This window comes from Macaca mulatta, chromosome 4 (assembly GCF_049350105.2).
Source record: "Macaca mulatta isolate MMU2019108-1 chromosome 4, T2T-MMU8v2.0, whole genome shotgun sequence".
NCBI lineage: Eukaryota > Metazoa > Chordata > Mammalia > Primates > Cercopithecidae > Macaca > Macaca mulatta.
The window spans coordinates 45,945,658-45,971,078 of record NC_133409.1 but is presented as its reverse complement, the minus strand read 5'-3'; positions in this window follow the sequence as shown (position 1 = coordinate 45,971,078).

The window sequence follows — 25,421 nt, the reverse complement described above, 5'->3', positions numbered from 1 at the left end:
ACTGCCTTAATGAGCTCACCACAAAGGTCTGCAGCTTCACTGTGGAAACCAGCTAGACCATGAACCCACCAGGAGAAATGGACAACTCCAGATGCGCTGCGTTAAGAGCTGTAACACTCACCATGAAGAGCTGCAGCTTCACTCCTGAAGCCAGGGAGACTACGAACCCACAAGAAGGAAGAAACTCCGAACACGTCCTAACATCAGAAGGAACAAACTGCAGACACACTAAGAACTGTAAAATTCACTGTGAGAGTCTATGGCTTCATTCTTGAAGTCAGTGAGACCAAGAACCCACCAATTCTGGACACCATACGATAAAATATGGCCGTGTACTAATAACCTGGCATTAACAATTGTAAACTTTGGGCTAATTTTTTTTATATCCAGGCCACTCCCACACTCCCTCAAATTATTGTGGAGCCAATTCCATATATAATGTTATTTAATCCATAAATATTTTAGCATATATATCTCAAATATTTCAAAGCGGGTACCATAATATTGCTTCAATGATAATTGTGAATTTGAAGCAAATAAGTTTTAAAAATCTCAGCAAAGAAATAAAAGTTACAAGAAAATAAACAACTTACAGAAGTGAAAGAACATAATAGAAATAAAGAGGAAAAAAAAAAGTCTGCTGGGTGAGCTCCATAATAGAGTGTTGGTTACAAAATCACTGAAATTGAGAACTGATCAAAAGATTTCACTCAATTCAAACAACAGAGAGAAAGTATACTTTAAAGAAAAGAATGAACAAAGTTTTATGGACGTCAGAAATAAAAGATCTTACATTCATGATATCAGAATTCTAAAAAAGAAGAGAAAGAATGCATGGCTGAAATACGTGTTCAAAAATAGCTGGAAAAAACCCATATTTGGCAAAAGACGTACCTACAGATTCAAGAAGCTGAGCAAACTCCAAATACATTACACTCCCCTAAATTTACCACGTTATAATCAAACTGCTAAAAACTAAAGAGAAAGATAAATAACCACAGAACACATCATCTATCTGGCAATTCTAATTTGTATGATAATAAACTTTTCTTACAGCATGGAGGCCAGAAATAATTGGCATTTTTTAGGTGTGAAGAAAGAGATCTGTTACCCATGAATTCTATATCTAACAAAAATATCCTTAAGAAATGAAAGCGAAATAAAGGCATTCTTAGTTAAGGGTAAAATAATGCCTACTCTTTAAAAGGGGTTACAAAACTCTCAACAAATAGAAAAATATAAAAGAGTAAAGCTGAGAATTTTAAAAAAAAGGACAAATATGTAACAATAAGGATATATATGCTAGATTATCTTATTTCTCATGAACTTCTTAAGTCATATTTGATGACTGAAGTAAAAAGCATAACACCATGTAATGTGGAGCTCAATAAACAAAGAGGAAAGCCAAAGGCGATGCCGAATCAGAGTGGCTGTTCGGCAACCGCACACTGGGGAGGTACACTTCATGGGTCTTCTGGACACAAACTCCCAGGCTGCAGTCACACGTTGCAGGGATATCCCCTTTGAGATCTGTTCATTTGGGATGGGCAGAGTTCTGATCTGTTACTAGAGCTGAGACAAACCTGGGCTTATGAAGTCATCTAGTGCTTAAAAGGGGGCAGAAACTAAGCTGGAAAGAAATTTTTAAATTACAATGACTCTCTAAGCAATCATGTCGAAAAATAAAACAAGAACAAAAACCAGACAGAGAAGATTGGAATAAATAACTAAACTTTCAATGGAAAGACATAGACATACATCTACAAGAAACAATACCAAGCTAGGAACCATCACTCCCCAAACAAACAAACAGCAAGGAACCAGTGATGGATACCAACAGCATGGCAGTATGTGAGTTCTCTAACCAAAAATTCAAAATAGCAGTTTTAAGAAAACCCAGTAATCTCCAAGATGACACAGAAAAGCAAGTCAGATATTTATCAGAGACATTTAACGAAGAGATTGAAATATAAAAAAGACATATATTGGAACTGAGAAATATATTTGCTGAACTGTAAAATTCATTAGCAACTCTTTTTATTTTTGAGACAGAGTCTCGCTCTGTTGCCCAGGCTGGAGTGCAGTGGCCAGATCTCAGCTCACTGCAAGCTCCGCCTCCCGGGTTTACACCATTCTCCTGCCTCAGCCTCCCAAGTAGCTGGGACTACAGGCGCCCACCACCTCACCTGGCTAGTTTTTGTATTTTTTAGTAGAGACGGGGTTTCACCGTGTTAGCCAAGATGGTCTCGATCTCCTGACCTCATGATCCACCCGTCTCGACCTCCCAAAGTGCTGGGATTACAGGCTTGAGCAACCACGTCTGGCCCGTTAGCAACTCTTAACAGTAGAATTGATCAAGCAGAGGAAAGAATCAGTGAGCTCTGAGCTCAAAGATAGGCTATTTGAAAATATACAGTCAGAGGAAAAAAGAAAAAAGAATGAAATGGAACAAACATCTACAAGATATAAAAAATTAGCTCAAAAGATCACTATATAATGATAAAGTGGTAAGTTCAGAAAGAATATATAGTTATAAGTATCTATGCACCCAACCTTGTATCACTCAAGTCTATGAAGCAAACATTAACAAATCTAAAGGGAAATAAATACTACCATAGCATAGCAGCAGAGAACTTCGACACCCCACTCTCAGTAATAAACAGATCATCCAGGCATAAATCAACAAATAAATATCTATACACTAGACCAAATAGGGCTAATTGACATTAACAGAAAATTTCCCCAGTTGTGGCAGAATACACATTATTTTCAGCAGCACATAAATAATTCTCCTGAATAGACCACATCTTGGCCCAAGAAACAGTTCTCAACAAATAAAAAAAATTAGAAATCATATCAAGTAACTTTCCGAATACAATAGAATAAAACATTAAATTAATAACAAGAGGAACCTCAGAAACTACGCAGACACATGGAAATTAAACCACATGCTCTGAAATGACCAATGAGTTAGTAAAGAAATTATGAAGAAAAATTTAAAATTTCTGAAACAAATGAAAATGAAAAAACAGCATACCAAAGTCAATGAGATAGAGATAAAGCAGAACTAAGAGGGAAGTTTATGGCAATAAATGTCTGTATCAACAAAGTAGAAATACTTTAAATTATGTGATACTTTAAATAAACTAAAGATATACCTCAAGAACTAGAAAAGCAAGAATAAATCAAACCCAAAATTACTAGAAGGCAAGAAATAATACAGATCAAAGCAGAAATAAATGTAATTGAGACTAAGGAACAATTACAGAAGATAAACAAAAAGTTGGTTTTTTTGAAAATTAAACAAAATCAAACTTTTGACTAAACTAAATAAGAGAAAAGGAGAGAAGACTCAAACACATGAAATCAAAAACAGGGCCGAGGATGGTGGCTCACGCCTGTAATCCCAGCACTTTGGGAGGCCGAGACAGGCGGATCACAAGGTCAGGGGTTCGAGACTATCCTGGCTGACATAGTGAAACCCTGTCTGTAATAAAAATACGAAAAAAAATTAGCTGTATGGGCTTGTAGTTCCACCTACTTGGGAGGCTGAGGCAGGAGAATTACTTTAACCCAGGAGGCGAAGGTTGCAGTGAGCCGATATCACACTACTGCACTCCAGCCTGGTGACAGAGCTAGACTCCGTCTCAAAAAAAACAACAACAACAACAACAAAAAAACAAATCTGAAACAGAAAAGATGACAAAGCAACTGAAACCATAGAAATACAAAGAATAGAGAATGTTACAAATCACAGTATGCCAACAAATAAGAAAACCTAGAAGAAATGGATAGATGTCTGGACACATACAACCAACCAAGATGGAACCATGAAGAAATTGAAAACCTCAACAAACCACTAACCTGAAATGAGGTCAAAGCTGTAATAAAAAATCTGTCATTCAAGAAAACCCCAGATCTGATGAATTCACTACTGAATTCTACCAGACTTTTAAAGAACTAGTACAAATTCTACTGAACTGCATCAAGAAATTAGAAAAGGGGGAATACTTCCAAACCATTCTACAAGATCAGCATTACCTTGACACTCAAACCAGACAAAGAAACAATAAAAAAAGAAAACTACCAGTATCACTGATAAGCATACGTGCAAAAATTCTCAACAAAATAATAGCAAACCTAATTCAACAACACATCAAAAGACTATTCACCACAATTGAGCATTGCATCTCAGGGATGCAAGTATGGTTCAACATAAGCAAATCAATAAACATGATATATCACATTATCAGAACCATGAAAAATATCCTGCGATTATTTCAATAGATGCTGAAAAAGCCCTTGATAAAATTCAGCATTTCCTTGAGGAAAAAAAAAAAAAAAAAAAAAGCAACTAACTGGGTATGGAAAAAACATACGTTAAAATAATAAAGGTTGTATATGACAAACACACAACCAACATCACACTGAAAGAGAAAAAATTGAAAGACATCTCTCTTAAACAATATGGCCACTTTCATCACTTTTATTCAACATATTACTGGAATTCCTGGCCAGGGAAATTATGCAAGAGAAAGAAATAAAAGGCATTTAAATTGGAAAGGAAGAAGTCAAATTCACCTTTTCTACAGATGACATAATCTTATATTTAGAAAAACCTAAAGACTCCACACAGCAAACTGGTAGGACTGAAGTAAATTCAGCAAAGGTGCAGGATACTAAAATCAATATACAAAACTCAGTAGCATTTATATATACTAACAATGAACAATCTATAAAATAAATCAGGAAATATATCCCATAACTACAAAGACTATCAAAAACCTAGAAATAAATTTAACCACAGAAGTGAAAAATCTGTACAAGAAAACCATAATAAACACTGATGAAAGAAACTGAAAACAACACAGAGAAAACATATTCTATGCTCATGGATTAAAATAATATTGTCAAAATGAGAGTACTATTGAAGGCAATTTATAGATGCTATGAATTTCTGTCCAAATATCAGTGATATTCTTCATAGAAATAAAAATATCTTCAAATTTATATGGAACACAAAAGACCCTGGATAGCCAAAGCAATCCTGAGCAAAAAGAACAAAGCTGGAGGTATCACAATGCCTGATTTTAAAATGTACTACAAGCTATAGCAACCTAATCGACATGGTACTGGCATAAAAATAGACAAACGGGCCAATGGAACAGAATAGAGACCCACAAATAAATCTATGCGTTTAGTCAAATACTTTGCAACAAAGTTGCCAACTGCATACATCCGTGAAAAACAGTGTCTTCAATAAGTGGTGCTGTGAAAACTGATATTCACATCTAGAAGAATGAAACTAGATTTCTATCTTGCACTGCTTATAAAAATCATACTAAAATGGATTAAAGACTTAAATATAAGACCCCAAACTGTGAAACAATTAAAATAAAACATTGGGGAAGCTCCTCAGGATAATGATCTGGAAGGGTTTGTACGTAAGACCTCAAAAGCACAGGCAACCAAAGCATAAATAGACCAATGGGATTATATCAAGTGAAAAAGCATCCACCCAGCAAAAGACACAACCAACAGAGTGAAGAGATAAAATAATGAGACAATATTTGGAAACTATCTGACAAGGGATTACTAACTAGAATATATGAGGAACTCAAACAATAGCAAAAAAAAAAAAAAAAAAAACAAACAACGGATCAAAAAGTTGGCAAAATATCTGAATAGACATTTCTCAAAAGAAGACATACAAATGGCCAACGGATATATTAAAAATGTTCAATATTACCAATGCAAATAAAAACCACATCTTACCTAGTTAAAATGGCTTTTATTTAAAACAGGTATTATCAAGCCTGAGCAACAGAGCCAGACACTGTCTCAAAAACAAAAAACCAAAAACAAACAGGCTGGGTGCCGTGGCTCATGACTGTAATCCCAGCGCTTTGGGAGGCCGAGGTGGGTGGATCACCTGAGGTCAGGAGTTCAAGACCCGTTGGGCCAGCATGGTGAAACCCTGTCTCTACTAAAAATACAAAAATTAGCTGGGTATGGTGGCACATGCCTGTAGTCCCAGCTACCCATTAGGCTGAGGCAGGAAAATCGCTTGAACCCAGGAGGCAGAAGTTGCAGTGAGCCGAGATGGTGCCAGCCTGGCGACAAAGTAAGATGAGACTCCATCTCAAAACAAACAAACAAAACACAGAATAACAGATGCTGGCAAAAATACAGACAAAAGGGAATCCTTGTACATTGTTGATGAAAATGTAAACTGGTAGAGTCACTATGGAAAATTGTATGGAAGTACCTCAAAAAACTAAAAGTAGAACTACTATATGATTTTGCAACTCCACTCCTGGGTATATATCCAAAATAAAGAAAATCAACATATCAAAGATATATCTGCATTTCCATGTTTACTGAAAAACTTCATAATAAGCAAAATATGGAATGAACTTAAATGCCTCTCAGTGGATGAATGAATAAAGAAAATGTAGTATATACACACAATGGAACGTTATTTAGCATTATAAAAGAATGAGATTCTGTTATTTGCATCAATATGGATGGAAATGGAAGTCATTATGTTAAGTGAAATAAGCTCAGCACAAAAAGATACATATTGCATGTTTTCATTCATATGTGGTATCTTAAAAAGTGGATCTCATGAAGAAAGAGAGAAAATTGATAGTTACCAGAAGCCAAAGAATGGTAGGGGGAAGGGAGGAGTTGAAGAGAGGCTGTTGATTAATGGATAAAAATATATAGTTAGATATAACAAATAAGACCTAGTGTTCTATAGATTAGTAAGGAGATTATAGTTAACATTATTGTACATTTCAAAATAGCTAGAAGAAAATAATTCAAATATTCCTAGTGTAAAGAAAAGATTAATATTTAAGGTGATGGATATCCTAACTACCCTGATTTGAACTTCATACATTATATGACTGTATCAAATTATCACATGTATCTCCAAAATATGTATATGTATTATATATCGATATGGTTTTACTGTATATGTATTATATATCGATATGGATTTACCAAAATCTCCTCTTGAGTTGTAATCCAAGATGTAATCCCCAAGACTTCTTGGGAGGTGATTAGATCATGGGGCAAGTTCCTCCATGCTGTTCTCATGATAGTGGGTGAGTTCTCACAAGATCTGATAATGTTATAAGGGGCTTTTCCCCCTTTATTTGGCACTTCTTCTTGCTGCCGCCATGTGAAGAAAGATGTGTTTGCTTGCCCTTCTGCCATGCTTGTAAGTTACCTGAGGCCTGCCCAGCTATGCAGAAGTGTGAGTCAATTGAACCTCTTTTCTTTCTAAATTATCCAGTCTCAGGTATGTCGTTATAGCATATCTGAGTATAAATTAGTGAGAACTGACTAATATGTATATCAATAGAAAATAATAATAATAAAGAAAAAACAGAAAACAAAAATGGACGATGGAATGTCTAACATATTAATCATTACTTAAAATTTTAATAGTCAAAATACAACAATTGAAAGAGAGATAAACAGAGTGGATTTATTTAAAACCCCAACTGTATGCTATATACATGAATATACTGCAAATTTAATAACATAGGTAGACATAAATTATAAAAGCAAAAAAGATAGCTAATGTGAACTTTAAAATGTAACAGTAGCTATATTAATCTCAGATAAAATAGACATCAGAGCAAATAAAATTACTAGAGACAAAAAGGGACATTACATGGTAAAAAGATAAGTCCACAAAGAAACATAATGATCCTAAATATGTAACAAACAACAGAATTCATGAAACAAAATACACGAACTATAAACCAATATATATTTAAAAAGAAATAGTCAAATCTGTAATTATACTGAAGAATTCAACATCCCATTCTCAGTATTTGATTAAAAAAAACTAGCCAGAAAATTAGCAAAGATATGGAATAAATGAATAACGCAATGAAACAATAGAATCTAAATCGAACACTTTAGGCAATAGCAGGAGACTACACCTTCTTTCCAAGCACCTATGGAAAGTGTAATATAATACACCGTATTCTGGGCCATAAAGCCACCTTAACAAACTTAAAAAAATTGAAATCATATGAAATGTTTCCTGACCAGTATAGAGTCAAATGAGAAATTAACTACAGAAATAAAACAAGAAGATCCTCAAACAGTTGGAAATTTACTAACACACTCTTAAGCAATCCATGGGTCAAAGAGGAGGTCACAAAAGAAATATTTTTAAAATACATAGCAATGAATGAAAATATTATATATCAAAGTTTGTGGATCATAGCCAAAGCAATGCTGAGAGGAACATTTATAGTACTAAATATTTACATTTGAAACAAAGAAAAATCTTAAGTAAGTAATTTAAGTTTTTTTCCTCAGGATAATAGCAAAAGAAGAGCAAAATAAATCCAAATCAAACAGAAGGAAGAAAATAACAAAGAGCAGAAACAAAATGAAAACAGGAAAAGAAAGAATCGAAAAAGTTTAATGAAATCAAGAGTTGGTTATTTAAAAACATCAACACATTTACTAAACCTATATTTTTAATTTTTTCCCTTTGATAACTTTGGTATAAACAAATTAATAAACCTATAATATTAAGACTAACAAAAATAAAAAAGAAGACACACCTCTCCAAGTTACCATAGATCCCAGTATGCTTGTCATAAACTAGATATAATAAGAGCTATCAGGCATTAAAGTTGGCTATGCACAGCAAAACCCCACCAACACATGAAGTGCTGGATACTAGTTTGGGCACCAGCAGTTCCTAAAGGCACAAGGATATCACATGAGCAAGTGACTCATACTCTCATACTCCTACTCCAGTTATGTTGCCTCCTTTCTTGCAACCAACGCCTAAAACCTCAAGAAGAGTTCACTGTGACCTGTTGACTGAGGAGCTGGTATGCTGGGCCTGATTTGTATATGGTTCTGCACAACATGCAGTCTCCATTCAGATTTGAATAGAAAAACACAATGATTCATATGAGAATTAGTCTTAAAAGAGAGTGGTTATAGGAAAGTAACACAGTGGACAGAAACATGCCATGAACTTGATAGTCCATTTTGCCTGAAAGTACAGATGGTTAGAGATATGGCTCTACGCTAATTCAGAGAAAGTATCTAATGGTTTGACTGAATAGTCTGAGATTTAGAAGAAACAGCAGAAAATGAGTGACAAGGGGAGGCTAGGGAGTAGCTATGTGTACAGGCATTTTGAAATAGTCAAAGAGGGGAAATATCTGTGTCCTTTGTAAATGGTCAAAAAAGTATAATATCTAAAATAGAATCTTAATTTTCAACTGGAGAAAATAATCTGTTCCGTGGACAGTGGCGAGACTCTTTTCTCCGACACCTCTGTTCTTAAGGGCCTCATGACAAAATGGCATGGCAGCTGAAATGAGGGTTACACATGGGCTCAGTAATGTGCACTTTATTTAATGGTCCTTCCACATTTCCCTTAACTCTGAAGCAGCTGGCCTGATAGAATGGTTAGAAAGCATTTTGAAGACTCAGTTATTACAACATCTAAATGACAGCACATTGAAGGGCTATGTAATATGATCCAAGGTATATGCTAAATATTAGAAATTAATACATTATACTATTTTTTTCCTAGAAAAGATTGACAAGTCTGAAAATAAAAAGACAAAATGAGAATATTTTCAGTCATTGTTAACTCTAATAATCCATGAGCAAAACTGTGGCTTTTTTCCCTTCAAATTTGCGTCTTGCCAGTTCATAGGACTTATTCCCAAAAAGGCAATGCTTGTACCAGGGCTACAACAATGATTCCATTAAACCAAAATTTAAGACTTCACTTAGCCACTTTATAATTATTACACCATGAATCGATAGGTAAAGAAGGTGGTTAATCTGATGACTGTATAATTGATTGTGACTGTCAAGTGAAAATTGTATTACTTTTACAGAATTGGGAGACTAGAAGTAGTTCGTAGCACAAGGAATATGCATAGCAATGTCTTATAATTATTATATTCCATGAGAAAAGTTAATAGAAAATGACAAAATTTCTTACAGACAAGGAACTACTAATGTCATAGATCCTTAAGGAATAAAAGTTTTGCATTATTCCATTAGGCAAGTAATCATGAACAGTTCAAATGATTTATACGGAAAAAGAAATAATGGAGTAAGTATAAACTGGAAATTACAAATATCAAATACCGCCCTATGACTCATTACTGAAATGAATCATAAGTATTTATTTCTCAATTTTATATTTATGTGGGGGGGGGAGGTGTGTGTGCGCGCGTTCACACGCGCACAGTTAGGCCCCAATTGAAGACGGATAGAGGGCTATCGTGGCTTTTATATGATGAAAGATAACTGTAATAGGTGTGTATGATTTTGCTATTGTCTTCAGTCAGAAGTTAAACATTATTAAAGGAGTGATATGGAATGCCTAATTGACAAGAAGTGAACGTGGCAGCTGTCTCAGCCCATTTAGTGTAGCTATGAAGGAATACATGAGGCTGGGTAATTTACAAAGAAAAGGTATATATTTGGCTGATGGTTCTGCAGAAAGTACAAGAATCATGGCACTGGCATCTGCTGAGTTTCTGGTGAGGCCCTTAAGCTGCTTCCACTCATGGTGTAAAGTGAAGGGGAACTGATGTGTGCAGAGAGCCTGTGTTGAGAAGGAAATAACAGAAAGGGGAAGTGCCAGGCTCTTTTTCTTTTGAAGGAACCAAGAGAGCAAGAACTCATTCAGTATTCGTCCTAATTTCTGCCACAGCTTCCCAACAATGACTGCAGGCCCTGAGCTAGAAAGAGAGGCATTAGGTTTTCTTACACTCTGCCCAGATTTTCCTTTACAGCACCACTCTCAAAGCTAAACATGTGTGGCCTCAAGAGGACTGGTCAGTGACTTTGATCCTTGAACTCCCTACATTAAACCTTTGTTTCCATTTTTTCTCTAGTTCTATAATCATTCCTTTGTTCCATAAGACTTATCATGGTTCAGTCTTCCTAACTGAACCTTGACTATTGCAGCCTGTTTTTGGAATTTTTGAGTTACTATTGCTCTTCTTGGACACTCTGTGACACTTTGGGACAGAGCATGGGTATGTAATTGACTGTGTGAGGCATAGTAGTGACACATTTTTTGTCTAACTAAAGAACCCAGTTTCTCTGTAGACATTTAAAGTTTGTCCAAAAATTTATTCTTCTTAACTACTTATATCATACTGATATATTGGTTGGGTACAAGCTGTCTGTTTTCTTTGTAGCTAAAACAGAATTGTATATAAAAGTACTCCTCAACTAGGTCATACACACATATTATGCATATACACACATATTCATATATACATATATAAATACATAGCTGAATGTTATATTTTGCTAGTGCTTTTTTAAGGTGAGAGACTTTTTAATCAAAAATTACTATAATGTTATTTGTACACTGTGTGAATCAACAACCACACTTAAAGTATTTCCCTCCATATAAGGGTTAAAACAATGTTATTGGTATAGTTCTTTTTGACTTTGTTGTCTTTAAGTTCACATGATAAATTTTATTAGATGATAGACTTCAATTATTTATTAGACTTTATATTTAATTTACCAGTAGTTGCTTGAATGTAAAAAACTACTTGTCATGCACAAAAAAGCAAAAGCAAATTCAATATGATATTATTTTACATCTCTTAGAATGTTAAAGACTAGAAAGCTGAATAATACTCCATGGTAGTAATATCATAGGGATATAGTCATCTTTTTGCATTTCTTGTAGGAAGGGAGGCTCGTGCATTCACTGGAGCAATCTGGCATCGGGTGATCAAATTAAATGTACCCATTTGTTATGACATTGCAGTTCTTCTTTAGAGCATATATCCCAAAGAAAGTCTTACAGAGCTGTATCGAGGGACAGGTAGGAAGATGCTTGATTATTGCATCATTATTTGTGGTAGTAGAATGTTACAGGCAAACTGGGGGATTATTGCTTGAACTGTAGTAGGTAAAATGCAATAAATCCACACCTACAGTATTGTTCAGGACCTCGAAGCAACACAGTTACAATCAACAAAGTTAACACACCTAGGAGCACATGAAGAATGATGGGTCTTAAAGGTGTGGTGACGAATGGAGTAAGTAAGTAAGTCTTATTTAATAAGACATGTAAGACAATAGAATTTATGTAAATTAAAAATGCATATAAAACAATTCAAAATTTGTTACAGCAATAAAGAAAACCAAATAAGTGCATATTAAATGCATTAGAATGTGTCCTCTAAAGGGAGGGGAATAGGAGTAAATGAAAATAAATGTGTGAAACAAGAGAGGGACCTTGAAGAGGCCAATAATGTTAATCTGCCATGACCAGAAAAGGGCTATTAAATCAGCCCCATGCAGTTATGGTCTTATAACCCACAGAAATATTTAGAAATGTTTTAACAACTGATATAGCACAGCTATCAACCAATTAGAAGGTTAGCCACATGGGCACTTAGATAATCACAAAGAACACTGGCTATCAAAAACCAATATAGTCACAGTAGTGTGTACCAGCTAATATCAGTCATGCCTATAAACATAAATGAAATTGAAACACCACATCAACTATTGCATCAAAGAAAACAGATGTGTGTTCTAGCAACATGCAAGTAAAAGAACATTTTAACCATAGAGAAAACTTCCAGAAAATAAGAAAAAAAAAAGTCCATAGATGAGTAAAATTATAGCCCAGTTTTCTCAGAATGAACCCAAAATATTTGAAAATATTTTCAAACCAAACATACAAAGCTATATATAATGTAAACACATCAGGCCCAAATTAGTTATCCCATGATAGAACTTTAAATTGATGAGTAAAATTAATTAATGTCATTATTCCATAAACAAATTAAATTTTACAAAACATCTAATAAGAGATAAAAAGAGAATTAAAAATTTAATATGTACACTTCAAAAATGTCAAGAAACCAGGAATGGAAGAGAACTGCCTTAACTTTAAAATACATTGTATAAAAATAACCAAAACCAAATTCAGTATAGGTGGTCCCTGACCTACAATGTTTCTATTATGATTTTTGGTACATACAATGATGCACGTGCATTATGCATTTAGTGGAAACTATACTTTGGGTACCCACAGAACAGCTCTATGTTTCAATTTTTCATATGTTATTCAGTAAATACATAAAATCTTTAACAATTTATTATAAAATAGGCTTTTCTTTAGATGATTTCACCCAAGTGTAAGTTAATGTGAGTGTTCTGGATACATTGAAGGTAAGTCAGGCTAAGTTATTATATTTCATAGGTTATGTGTAACAAATGTTTTCGACTTATTTTTGACAATTTTGACGTATTTTCAACTTATGATAAGTTTATAAGGTATAACCCCATCATAAGATAAGGAGCATCTGTATATTTAATTGTGAAATGTTGAGATAATTCCCTTTATAACTGAGAAAATACAAGGATGCCTTCAATTTACACTTGTATTCAAAACTGTACTAAAAATTTCAGTTATGTAAGATAAGAAAAATAAACATAAAGTGTAAGTATTTGAATGAGACAAAGTTATGCTATTGTAATATTTAAATATGCAAACAGATCTTCATCAGAGTCAAAAACAAAAAAAAAAAAGTAAATTACAGACCAGTATTACTGATAAACATAGATGCAGAAATCCTCAACAAAATACTGGCAAACCCAATTCAACAATACATTTAAAAGTCATTCATCAGGATCAAGTGAAATTCATCCCAGTGATGCAAGGAGGATTCAACATATGCAAATCAATAAACATGATGCATCAAATTAATAGAATCAAGGATAAACATATTGATTTAGCCCCGTTCATATTCTACATTAGAAATTTTTCTTTTCATTTGATTGTTATTTTCGTAAAACAATAACATGGTTCAAAAATTTAAAGCCACACTGGAAAAAAAAAAAAAAAAAAACCTCAGTAGTTACTCTCTTGATTCCTTCAATCTCATTCCCATCCCATTGATCTACTGATTTCTAATCTATGCTTCCTATGTTTCTCTTTGCGTAATAGTTACGTTTATATTTTTATATTTCTGCTTTATTCTTACTGAAAAGTTAGAAAACTAGATATGCTTTTTCTTTTTGCTTTTTATGAACTCACTCTACTTCAATTCATACATATCTTCCTCATGGTTTCTACATCTGTGTAGTTCACCACTGAGGAAATATACTATAGTTTCTGCACAATGATTTATTTATTTTGCCAAAATTGGCATGTACAGGTTTTCTGTCTTTCATAAAATCAAGTTTGATAAACTGTGTTTTCCAAAGAAATAATTAACTGTATTTAGTTTTTCAAGCATATTTAAAAGTAAAGAATCCATATTATTATATTTCTCCAATCCTTTCTTTTCTTCTTTTATATTGTGTGTTTCCATCCTTTATTCTTGATTTAATTAGCTTTTTAAAATTTGGGTTTATCAATTGGTATAATCTTTTGCATTTTTCTTGTTTCCTTATTTATAATTTCTTTTTACTTATATCATTTTCTTTCTCTTGACTTTGAGTCGAACTTGTGGTTCATTTATTATCATTCTTTCATGTTTTTACTGATATAAACACTTCCAGATATAAATATTTCTTTGAACACTGATCAAATGCTTATGGTAAGAGTGCAAGGAAAAGCTCTGCTGGAAACTGTCATCATTTTGTTAGTTTTCTAGCTTAATATCACTACAGTCCCTTACCTTTTCTCTTACCTTTTCTGCTTGTCTTGAATATATATTCTGTTCCTTTGAATTAAGAAAGACCTTCTCTGTGTCTGTCTTTAATTTGTATAATTTCTCCTGAGATAACTTCAGGTGCACAAGCAAAGAGCCAGATGTGCAGTTTCTGCAGAGCTCTGCAAATTGTATGAAAACAGGGAAGTTAGATTTTTTAGACTTGTTCTAAAATCATGAGAACACAGTAACCAGGAAGTTTAGATTTTAAATAGTAATCCTTTGGGAAATTCTATTCCAATACTATCTTAAGAAATTGAAAACAAAACTTTATTCTTTAAAAGGAGATACATTGTGAAAGACAGAGGTGATTGAGTTCTAAAAAGACAATTGTAAATATTGGAGTTTGATTTATGATATCCTATTCTTAACATTCATGTAGAAGGGAGACATACCAAGATTGAATTCAACCTGTTTCCCTTTCTATTACAAGTCTTTTAATATACATGTTTCTGTCACAACCAGTGTGCATTCTTTGACCTTAACTTCTTCCTTTCCCCCATGTCTTTTCCTGTGCAACAGTTTTGCATGTCTTATGCAGTGCTCACCTCATGAACAGGCACTCTGAATCTGAACATACTGCTATATCTGAGTCACTGGGAAAACCATTATTGCTTCAAAATGATACCTCATCCATCATGTCACTGATGCCACTGTTAAAGCCTTATTCTTTGATTAAGTTGAATGTCATAAAATACAAATCTCCCTGGGAAAGATAACACAAAATGTTTAAATGAGTCTCTTGGAATGTAGTATAAATTCAATTTGGGTCTTTTCTTGAGAGCAGAGGTTAATAGATAAAGAGGGGAAGGAAAGGATTATAAAATCACTGGGTGCCTAAGGAATAGGGAAGTAGCTCTAGAGAAGGAAATAAAAGCACAGAGAAGAGGCCAAAGAGGTCAAAGTTTAATTTCCCCTACTTTTCATTTGGGACAAGGCCACGGAATACAGATGGAATCAGTTATAATTTTGTTAGGTGCCGATGATATTTTATTTTAGCTCCAGGATACATGTGCAGGATGTGTAGGTTTGTGTACATAGGTAAACATGTGCCAGGGTGGTTTGCTGCACCTGTCAACCCATCACCTAGGTAGTAAACTCATCATGCATTAGCTATAATTCCTGATGCTCTCCTTTGCTCCATCTCCACTCCCCGACAGGCCCCAGTGCGTGTTGTTCCCCTTCCTGTGTCCATGTGGTCTCCTTTTTCAGTTTCCACTTATAAGTGAGAACATGTAGTGTTTGGTTTTCTGTTCCTGTATTAGTTTGATAAGGATAATGGCTCCCATTTCCGTACATATCCCTGCAAAGGACATGGTCTCATTCCTTTTTATGGTTGCATAGTATTTCATGTAGTATATGTATCACATTTTCTTCACTCAATCTGTCATTGATGGGCATTTGGGTTGATTCCATGTCTTTTCTATTGTGAATAGAGCTGCAATGAATATACATGTGCATGTATCTTTATAATAGAATGATTTATGTTCCTTTGGGTATATATCCAGTAATGGAATTGCTGGGTCAAATGGTATTTCTAGTTCTAGGTATTTGAAGAACCACCACACTGTCTCCCACAATGGTTGAACTAATTTAAACTCCCACCAACAGTGTAAAAGCATTCCTGTTTCTCTGCAGCCTTGCCATCATCTGTTGTTTCTCAAATTTTAATAAACACCATTCTGACTGGCATGAGATGGCATCCCATTGTAGTTTTGATTTGCATTTCTCTAATGATCAGTGATGTTAAGTTTTTTTCCATATGTTTGTTGGCTGCATAAATGTCTTCTTTTGAGAAGAGTCTGTTCATGTCTTTTGGGAGGCGGATAATTATTAGTCATCATTTTTAGCAACTACTCAATGGAGAACATTTCCATATTTTTAATGCCTCTGCCATAGTAATATTACAAAATGAAAATACAGAGCTGACAACGAGAAAGGTTGATCATTGAAATAAAGACAGAATTTACCATTTTGGAAAGACGTGAATTTGAAGGAATCCCAACTGAGCAGTGGTTTCCTCCCTCCCTCCCTCTTGTTACACTCAATGTACATGGAGCTCAAAAGAGCTATTTTCGTTTACCAGGTGAGCACAGGATCTGCCCTTAATTTTCACATACCTAAAATAGCTAAAGTGTACAATCAAAGAGCAGAAAGTGCCTGCCAGGGGCAGAAGCAGGAAGGATTTGGAGCTGCTAATCAACAGGCAAAGTTACAGTAATGCGAGATGAGTAAGTTGTAGAGCTATGCTGTATAACACTGCACCTGTAGTTAACAGTGTTGCTTTTTATACTTAAAAGTTTAAGAGGGCAGATCTCATGTTGTATCCTTGCTATAATACAATACTTTTTTAAAAAAAAAATGAGATAATTCAATGTCTTTAAAATGCCTTTTAAAAGACTAATATTGACTTGACTAAGTGTGTGTATAGTTACTGTAATCCCAATACGTAGGTTAGTGCATAAAACTTCCATGCAAAATTCAACTCATTATACACCATACAATTTTGTCCCTAAAAAGAATTATCTTTGTTCATAGACATCCAAGTTATGTTTCTATACTCTCCATTTGATTCTATGTTAAAAAAATATATACTCTAAATACTACTTTTAAAAATAAAAGACACTAATGCATTAGAGGATTATCCTTATACATCCTTGAAACTGAAGAAATTTGGACTGAGCAAGGTGGCTTATATGTATCATCCTAGCACTTTGGGAAGCCGAGGTAGGAGGATTGCTTGAGGCCAGGAGTTCCAGACCTGTCTGGGCAACATAGTGAGAGCCTATCTATACAAAAATAGAAAAATAAAAATAAAAGTAACCAAGCATGGTGGCACTTATGCCAATTGTATTCCTAGATGCTCAGGAGATTGAGGTGGCAGGGTCACTTGAGTCCAGGAGTTCAAGGCTGCAGTGAAGTATCATGCGATTGCACTTCAAACTGGGCAACAGAGTGAGACCCTGTCTCTAAGAAAGGAAAGAAAAGAAAAGACATTTGGACAAAACATCCAAAGCTATTCTAAAACTATTGATAAGCATAGACTACTTTCTAGATATGCAGATATTTTCTGGTTTAGAATATGAAATATCAAACTCAATCACCTAATGAGAAAGGATAACTTAATGAAATAAGGCAGCCTGAACCCTGGACCTAGAGATTCAACTCAGCACTAATGCTACTGACAGTTTCCTATCTATTCTTCTCCACATCACATGTCCCTAAGGTGCCTCCAGATCAGCTACTGTGTAGCATTAATCTTACATTTTAACCTTTCCATGTGAAATCTGCCATTTAGCTTACATGAGTGTAGATGCATGGCAAGTTTTTAATCACTGCATTTGCACATAGGGAAGCTATGTCATAGATTCTAAATAGGTTGATTATCTGCATTATAGGTCCTTTATTTGATGACCTTGAGATGTCGTATAATCATGGTCAGAATGACTTTGACTTATTTTAAAACTCTCAGTTCTTTCAGAAATATCGTCATTTTTCTAAAACTGTAGAAATATAATTTGCTGATTTGACTTACTGGGATTTTTTTTTCTTGGGAGCCAAAAATCTTTACAAAGGACCAGTGTCCCAGGTGTGTCCTAAGCCAATTATAATCTTATCTTGGATTCAATAACTATTAACAAACAAATGTGAGATGACTAGGTAGATCAAAGTATAACAAATTACTAGTCATGCATAAGTAGTTCATTTCTTTTTTGTTCATGTACTACTCTCTAATCAACAAGGCTTTCAATATCTGTTTTAGAATCATATCAAATTATTAAATAACTTTTAACATCTCAGGCCTTACCACTGTTTTTAAAAAGTATTAAAACATTTATATGATATAATATTAAAATACTTAATGGGTTGCTATAAAATAATACCATTTGAATTCCCATTCAAAATAATAGTGCCTAGGTTAATATTAAAGTAGGTTTTAATAAATACATTTAATTAGGGGTTAAAAATCAACACTGTATAAATACATAGACCCTAGAGTCCTATTTACTTGAAACATTGATAGAAAATAGTAATGACATATGAGCAAGTTTAAAGCATTTTGTTTTGAGAGTCTTTTCCACTCTTCCCTTCCCTTTCCAAAGACAGAGGAGCCTCACCTTGTGGCCTCCACCACCACAGGCCCATGGGGACAACTGCCAGACTACTGCCCATGTTCCATTAAGGCCCGAGGGCTTTTCAGTCGGCTTGGGGTGAATGCTGCCTGGCCTGGGATTCACCCTTCAAGGCCATGAGCTCTGCTCCGGCCCAGGGCAAGTCCGGAAATGCTGTCCAAGAGCCAAGTCCTAGAAGCAGGGACTCCAAGGCTCCACTTGGTACTCTACGTCTCTGCGGCTGAGCTAGTACCTAAGAAGCAAGGCAAAGTCCCCTTTACTTTCCCTTTGCTTTTCATAAGCAGAAGAAGTCTTGCCCCATAGCTTTCATAGCTGGGAATGTGCTGAGTCTCACTCGAAACCAGCAAGTCTGAGACTCTCAACCAAGGCCCTCAATGTAGTACCTGGGTGTCACTGCTGGGCTCTTCAGTTAGCAGATGTTGAATCCTGACAGAACTGCATCCTTCCCTTGAAGGCAGTGAGCTCCCTTCTGGTTCAGGATGTGTCTAGAAATGTTCACTGGGAGCTAGGGACTGGAATAGGGGCCTCATGACTTTGACCTTGTTATATTCTGCTGTGGCTGAGCTGGTATCCATAATGCAAGACAGAGTCCTTCCCACTCTTCCCTCCTCTCTCCTCAAATTAAACAAAGGGGTCCCTTTTGGAGCCATGAGCTGTGCAACCTGGGGTTAGGGGAGGGGTCATGCCAGCACTCCCTTAGCTGGCCTAACTGATGTCTCAGTAGGAAGTAAGCCCTACTCACCCAGTCTCCTGGCTCTGAGCCCAGTTCAACACTAAGACTCACCTAGGAATTGCAGTCTTTGTGGCTTAGCCTGCCTTTTCAAGATTATTTAGAACCCCAGAGCACTTTAGCCTTCAGTGGCAAGGCTTGTGGAAACTGGAGTTCAGACTACTGGGATGGAAGATTCCCCTCTGGCTAGGGCTGCTTAAAAATGCTAACTCTGTGGGTGAGTGTCAGCTGAGTTCACTCTGGGTTTCCTTTCTGCTCTAATAGGACAGCACTGAGTTCAGTGCCTTACAATTGCTGTGCTCTCTCCCTAGTCCACAGAAATGTACCCCTTGCACCATACCATGGCTGCAGGGGATGGGGAATGGGCAGTGATCATAATTCAAAACTGCTTTTGCTACCTCTTCAGTGCTTCTTTCAGCGATATGAAGTTAAAACCAGCTCACCTGATTGAGTGCTCACCTGATTTGGGTTTTTATGAAGGTGCCGCGTGTGTGTGTGTGTGTGTGTGTGTGTGTGTGTGTGTGTGTGTGTGTAGATAGTTGTTACATTGTTGTCTTTTCCCAAGGGGTTGTTGTGGGGAATGATTGGTGGAACCTCCTATTCTGCCATCTTGCCCCACTAATAAAGTAGAGCTTTTAACATGTTTATTGACCATTGGATATCCCCACCAACAATGTTTCTGTTCAACTCCCTTGATATTTTTCTATTTGCTTGGATAATTTTGTCTTAGTAGAAATGTATCATAAAAGCAGGATATGAATATATTTTCCCATTATGTACCTTGTTTTTCATTTTGAGATTCTTAATTTATGTATTATTAATTACAATAGAAATCAATGTTTTAATTTTTTCTTTATGACTAATTATTTTTGTCCTGTTTATGTGGCAATGCACTTGTCCTTGTTTCAGAGACAGATTCTTGGTTCATGCCTCAGCATATTTGTTAATAGCTCCTCCCTTTCTCTGTCAAAACTTGTTCCAGATAGATCATTGAGTTGCATAGTCATACTATGCTTAAGAAATTTTTACCTGGAGTATAATGATTTTTTCTTATATTATTGTCTAAAAGATATGTTGTTTATTTAGAAAAGTTTTTGTTTATGTGATAGGAAAAAGTAAATTTAAGTTTTTTTCTTCTACAGTTAAACAATTGATACAATACTATTTATTGAGAATATTATCCTTTATCCTTATCCTTATGCCACTTCAATACATTGCCATATGTTTAGTAAATAAACTAATCAGAATATTCTCATCTATTTCTGATCTATTCTGTTCCTTTGGTCTTTTTAAATATATCCTGAGTCAATGCCATGCTATTTTATTTAATATAGCTTTATGATGAGCTTTCATATCCAGGAAAGCAATATCTTCCACCATGACCTTCTCCTTCAAAAATGAGTTGATTCTTCTTGATTATTTATAGTTTCTTAATCAAATTGTGAAATTCTGAAAAAAAAAATGAAATTTTTAGTGGAATTGCATTTAGCTCATTTAAATTTGGGGATATTTGACAGTTTTAAAATTTTGAATCTTTCAATTTTTATGAACATCCTATATGTATTAACATTTTAGAATATTTAGTATCTTCAAGATCTGTGGTAACATCCTCTTTTTGCATTACTAACACTGATTTTTTGTACCTTCTCTTATTTCTTGATCACTTTCATCAGACAAAATCTTTAAAGAACTACATTTTTACTCTATTGACTCTACTTTACAACCATTTTATATTTACTAATTTATATGCTTAGTTTTATTTTTCCCTTCTTGTGTATTTTAGCATTTAATTTTCTGATGTTTTTCTAATTTAAGAAGTTAAGTCATTGAGTTAGCTTTTCTTCTTTTCTTAAATAGGCATTAAAGCCATAAATTTTCCTGTAAGTATAGCTTCTCTATATCTCATAACTTCTGATATGTAGTAATTTATTATGATTAATCTAAACTATTATTATTCCCATTTTGATTTTATTTTGATCTATGGCTTATGTAGAAATACATTTCTTAATTTACAGATTATGATTTTTTGGGTTATCTTTTTTGATTTATAGTTTGAGTTATTACACTCATAAAACATATTGCATAATTTTACTTTTTATAATTAATTGAGACTTGCTTTGTGGTGAAGGATACAGTCCTTTTTTAAAAAAATGACATGTGCAATTGAAACTATTCAGCAACTTGCTTTGTGTATATTTACAATGTTTCACACTTATCAAGTAAGTCAAATTTGCTAATTACACTAAATTTTCTATATTTTTGTTGATTTTTTTGCCTATCAGTCACAGGAGAAGTTTATTAAAATTCTTCACTATCACTGTATATTTGCCCTTCAGTTTTGTAAATATTTGTTTTATATCTATTTGAGAATATGTTATAGGCTTATAGACTTTGGAATGTTTATATGTTCTTGGTGAAATTAATATTTCCTCCTCTATTATTTTGGAAAAATTTTACTCTTTCATTATTGTGTTGGTACTTAGCCAAGAGATTACAACATATCTTTTAAAATGACCTATGTATACTATTCATGTGTACTTTTGGCTTATTCCTGGGCAATGTAAGCAACTTAGAAGAATTTAAATCAAGTCACTTTCTCACAAATCGTATGCCTTTGAAGTCCTATATTTAATTTGCTATTTACTTTAAAAGAAACAAGACATCATTATTGCTTATACAGTCAATATTTATTTAGATTTGCTCTCTTAATTCCTCTGATTTTCCAACAGAGATCATTTTCTTTATGCTTGAATATTTTTTAGTATGCCCTTTAGTATGGCTCTTTAGGGATTAGTTCTTATAACTTTTATTTGTCTAACAAATCTTTAGAGACTTTTGGTTTCACTCATCAATTTGCTTTGTGTACAATAATTACATCTATTTAACGTGTATAACTTTTTGAATTTTGACAGGTATAGGAACTCACAAAAATAGCACCAAAAAATAAGGTAATAGGACTTTTACATCACCCCAAAAACGTTCCTCATAGCTCCTTGTTTCTCTCTGTGTCCCTGGGCCTAAGCTACCAGTGATTGGAATTCTTCGTGCCATATTAGGCTAGTTTTCATGTTACACAAATTATAGCTTTGTGTTATTTTATTTATCTGGGTCTAAATCCTTCTTCTGCCTCTTATATAATGGATCTACTCAGCAATCATGTATTTTTAATATAAAATTTATTTTTCTTTAAGGGAAAAGTTATTTTGGAATTCGTGTTAATATATAATATCATCTTGGTGGGGCGCGGTGGCTCAGCCTGTAATCCCAGTACTTTGGGAGGCCGAGGTGGGCGGATCACGAGGTCAGGAGATTGAGACCATCCTGGCTAACACGGTGAAACTCCGTCTGTACTAAAAACACAGAAAATTAGCTGGGCGCGGTGGTGGGCGCCTGTAGTCCCAGCTACTCAGGAGGCTGAGGCAGGAGAATAGCGTGAATCCTGGGAGGCGTAGCTTGCAGTGAGCCGAGATCGCGCCACTGCACTCCAGCCTGGGCGACAGAGCGAGACTCCATTTCAAAAACAAAAACTCTCTCTCTCGTATATATATATAGTTTAAGGCTCTTATCTACTCTAAAAATTTGCAATTTATTTGTTTTTGTGTCCTGTTTGATCCACATTGAAGATACTTTCTTTTGTTTTGATGTCTATTTGTTTAATTTGTTGGTTTTATATTTGATTGTTTCTTTAACATTTCTATTAAGTAATTGGTTATTTGCAAACAATAAATGACCAGATTATAAACATTTTATATTGTATCTCACAGTTATTTACAGAGATTCACAATATTGGCAAGGTTGATGTGGAATCTATGAAGTCTTCAAGGTTTTCAAAGTGTGTAAGAGGAAATCTGTGTTTTAAAAATACAACAAACTGGTATTATGTATGCTTTACAATTAGTATCTAAAAAAATGAGTTTTCTGGCCAGAAAATCATTCTTAATATCTAAACCAAAACACTATAGTTTTATAAATCTGTAAGTGTATTTCATAAAATTCCAAAAAGATCCAGTATCTCTAAAAAGAAATCTTATTTAAGATTTTCTTTTTTTAATAAAAGGGAAAAAGATAGATGTCATATAAACTTATATGGAAAGACTTATAGATAAAATATTTCATCTCAGAACCCTAGTGAGTACTCTTTCATTCGTTCAGCAAGTATTTAAAATCACTTTTCGTTTTTCAGAAACTATTCTGTTAGCAGACAAAAGACACTGCCTTCATGAAACTTATATTTTAATTAGAGGAGATAGATCATAGACATAATTATATGCAAATTACATAATATTTATGAAAGAAATAAGTGCTACAAAAATAAAGCAAGATAAAGAGAATGAAGGGAACTGGCAGAAGAATTGCAATTTAAGTGTAATTGTATGTGTTAAATCCCTTGAAAAAATAGTAGTTTAGGAGGGAAGGATTTATTTGTACTATAAAATAATAATAGCTAAGAAATCAAATTGGTAGAATATGTGTTAGAGGCATTCTATTTTAATGGAAACTGGACCTGTGCCTGTAACTTCAGTGGTCCAGGTTTCCTTTGACGTTTTTACATTAAGGAATAAGTACTTAATAGCAGCAGGAGACACAATATAAAATATTTATAATCTAGTTATTTATTATTTGCAAATAACTATTTACTTTACAGGCATATTAAAGAAACAATCAAACATAAAACCAACAAATTAAATGAGCAGACATCAAAACAAAAGGACGTGTCTTCAGTTTGGATCAAACAGGACACAAAAACAAACAACAAAAATGGATGTATTTAGACTTTTACACACACTTGTGTGGAGTAAGAAGACTACAACTTGTTTTATGACATTAACTTGCAGCCAGTAAAAACTCTGATTTATATTATAGGCTTGAAAGCAAAGGACGGGAATGGTTTGGTCACTAACTTGCCTGATGGTTAACTTACATAATCTTGTTCAACTTTTCTATTTGTGGGCAATTGTATATGTGGCCATTGAATCAAAAAATGAAAATTTGTGTTGTTTTGGTAAAATATGGAGCAGAAAAAAATATTTCTATAGGACTACAGTAAAGACTAATATTTTATTTAACATATTTTGTGAAAATACTTATTTTTTGATATTGGCAAGTGTTCATTTCTTCGCACATTCTTGAGCAAAATAATATATCTTTTTTAAAAATAAAAGAAAATTAACCTCATTTTACATTAACTCAAACTTTGAGCCTTTTTATGGCAAGTCCCCCATACATAACTACTCCAGCTGACACCTTCTCCATAAGAAATATTCATTGCATTCTGTTTGAATACCATATATCCAGTGAACAAGTAAGTGTCCTCATTATTCATGAATCAGATAGCACCCCAAGTGTACCCAGCATTAAATTGCTTTTGAACCATCTGTAATCTCTAGAAATGTCTCCTTCCAAAATGCATTTTGCAGGGAAACTCAATTTGAATTCTGCATTTACTCTAGCAGCACACAAAAGTCTATAGATAGGCTTGAAGGTCATTTTGACATTGTTCCTTTAAATAAAACTTTTCTATATTTATGGAACAAAACCCAGGAATGTTCTGCATGTCACAGAATAAGATGATAGGATGGGATGCCAGATTGGTCCTTTTCTGAATAATAATAAAGCAAATCCACCCTTCCTTTAAAAATAGATGCTTGTTCTTTCTAAAACAGAAACAACATACAGCTTTGAAAGAGACAAGCAGAAAGCCATGAAATGAGTCATCAGCTGTGTTAAGTTACAGTGGGTTTATCTATGACTGTGTGTGAAAAACCACTCACAAGAAGTCAGCAAAAGTGCAGTCAATTGCTGAGAGCTAATCATTCCGGGTTATTTTTGGAGCAACAAGGTGTT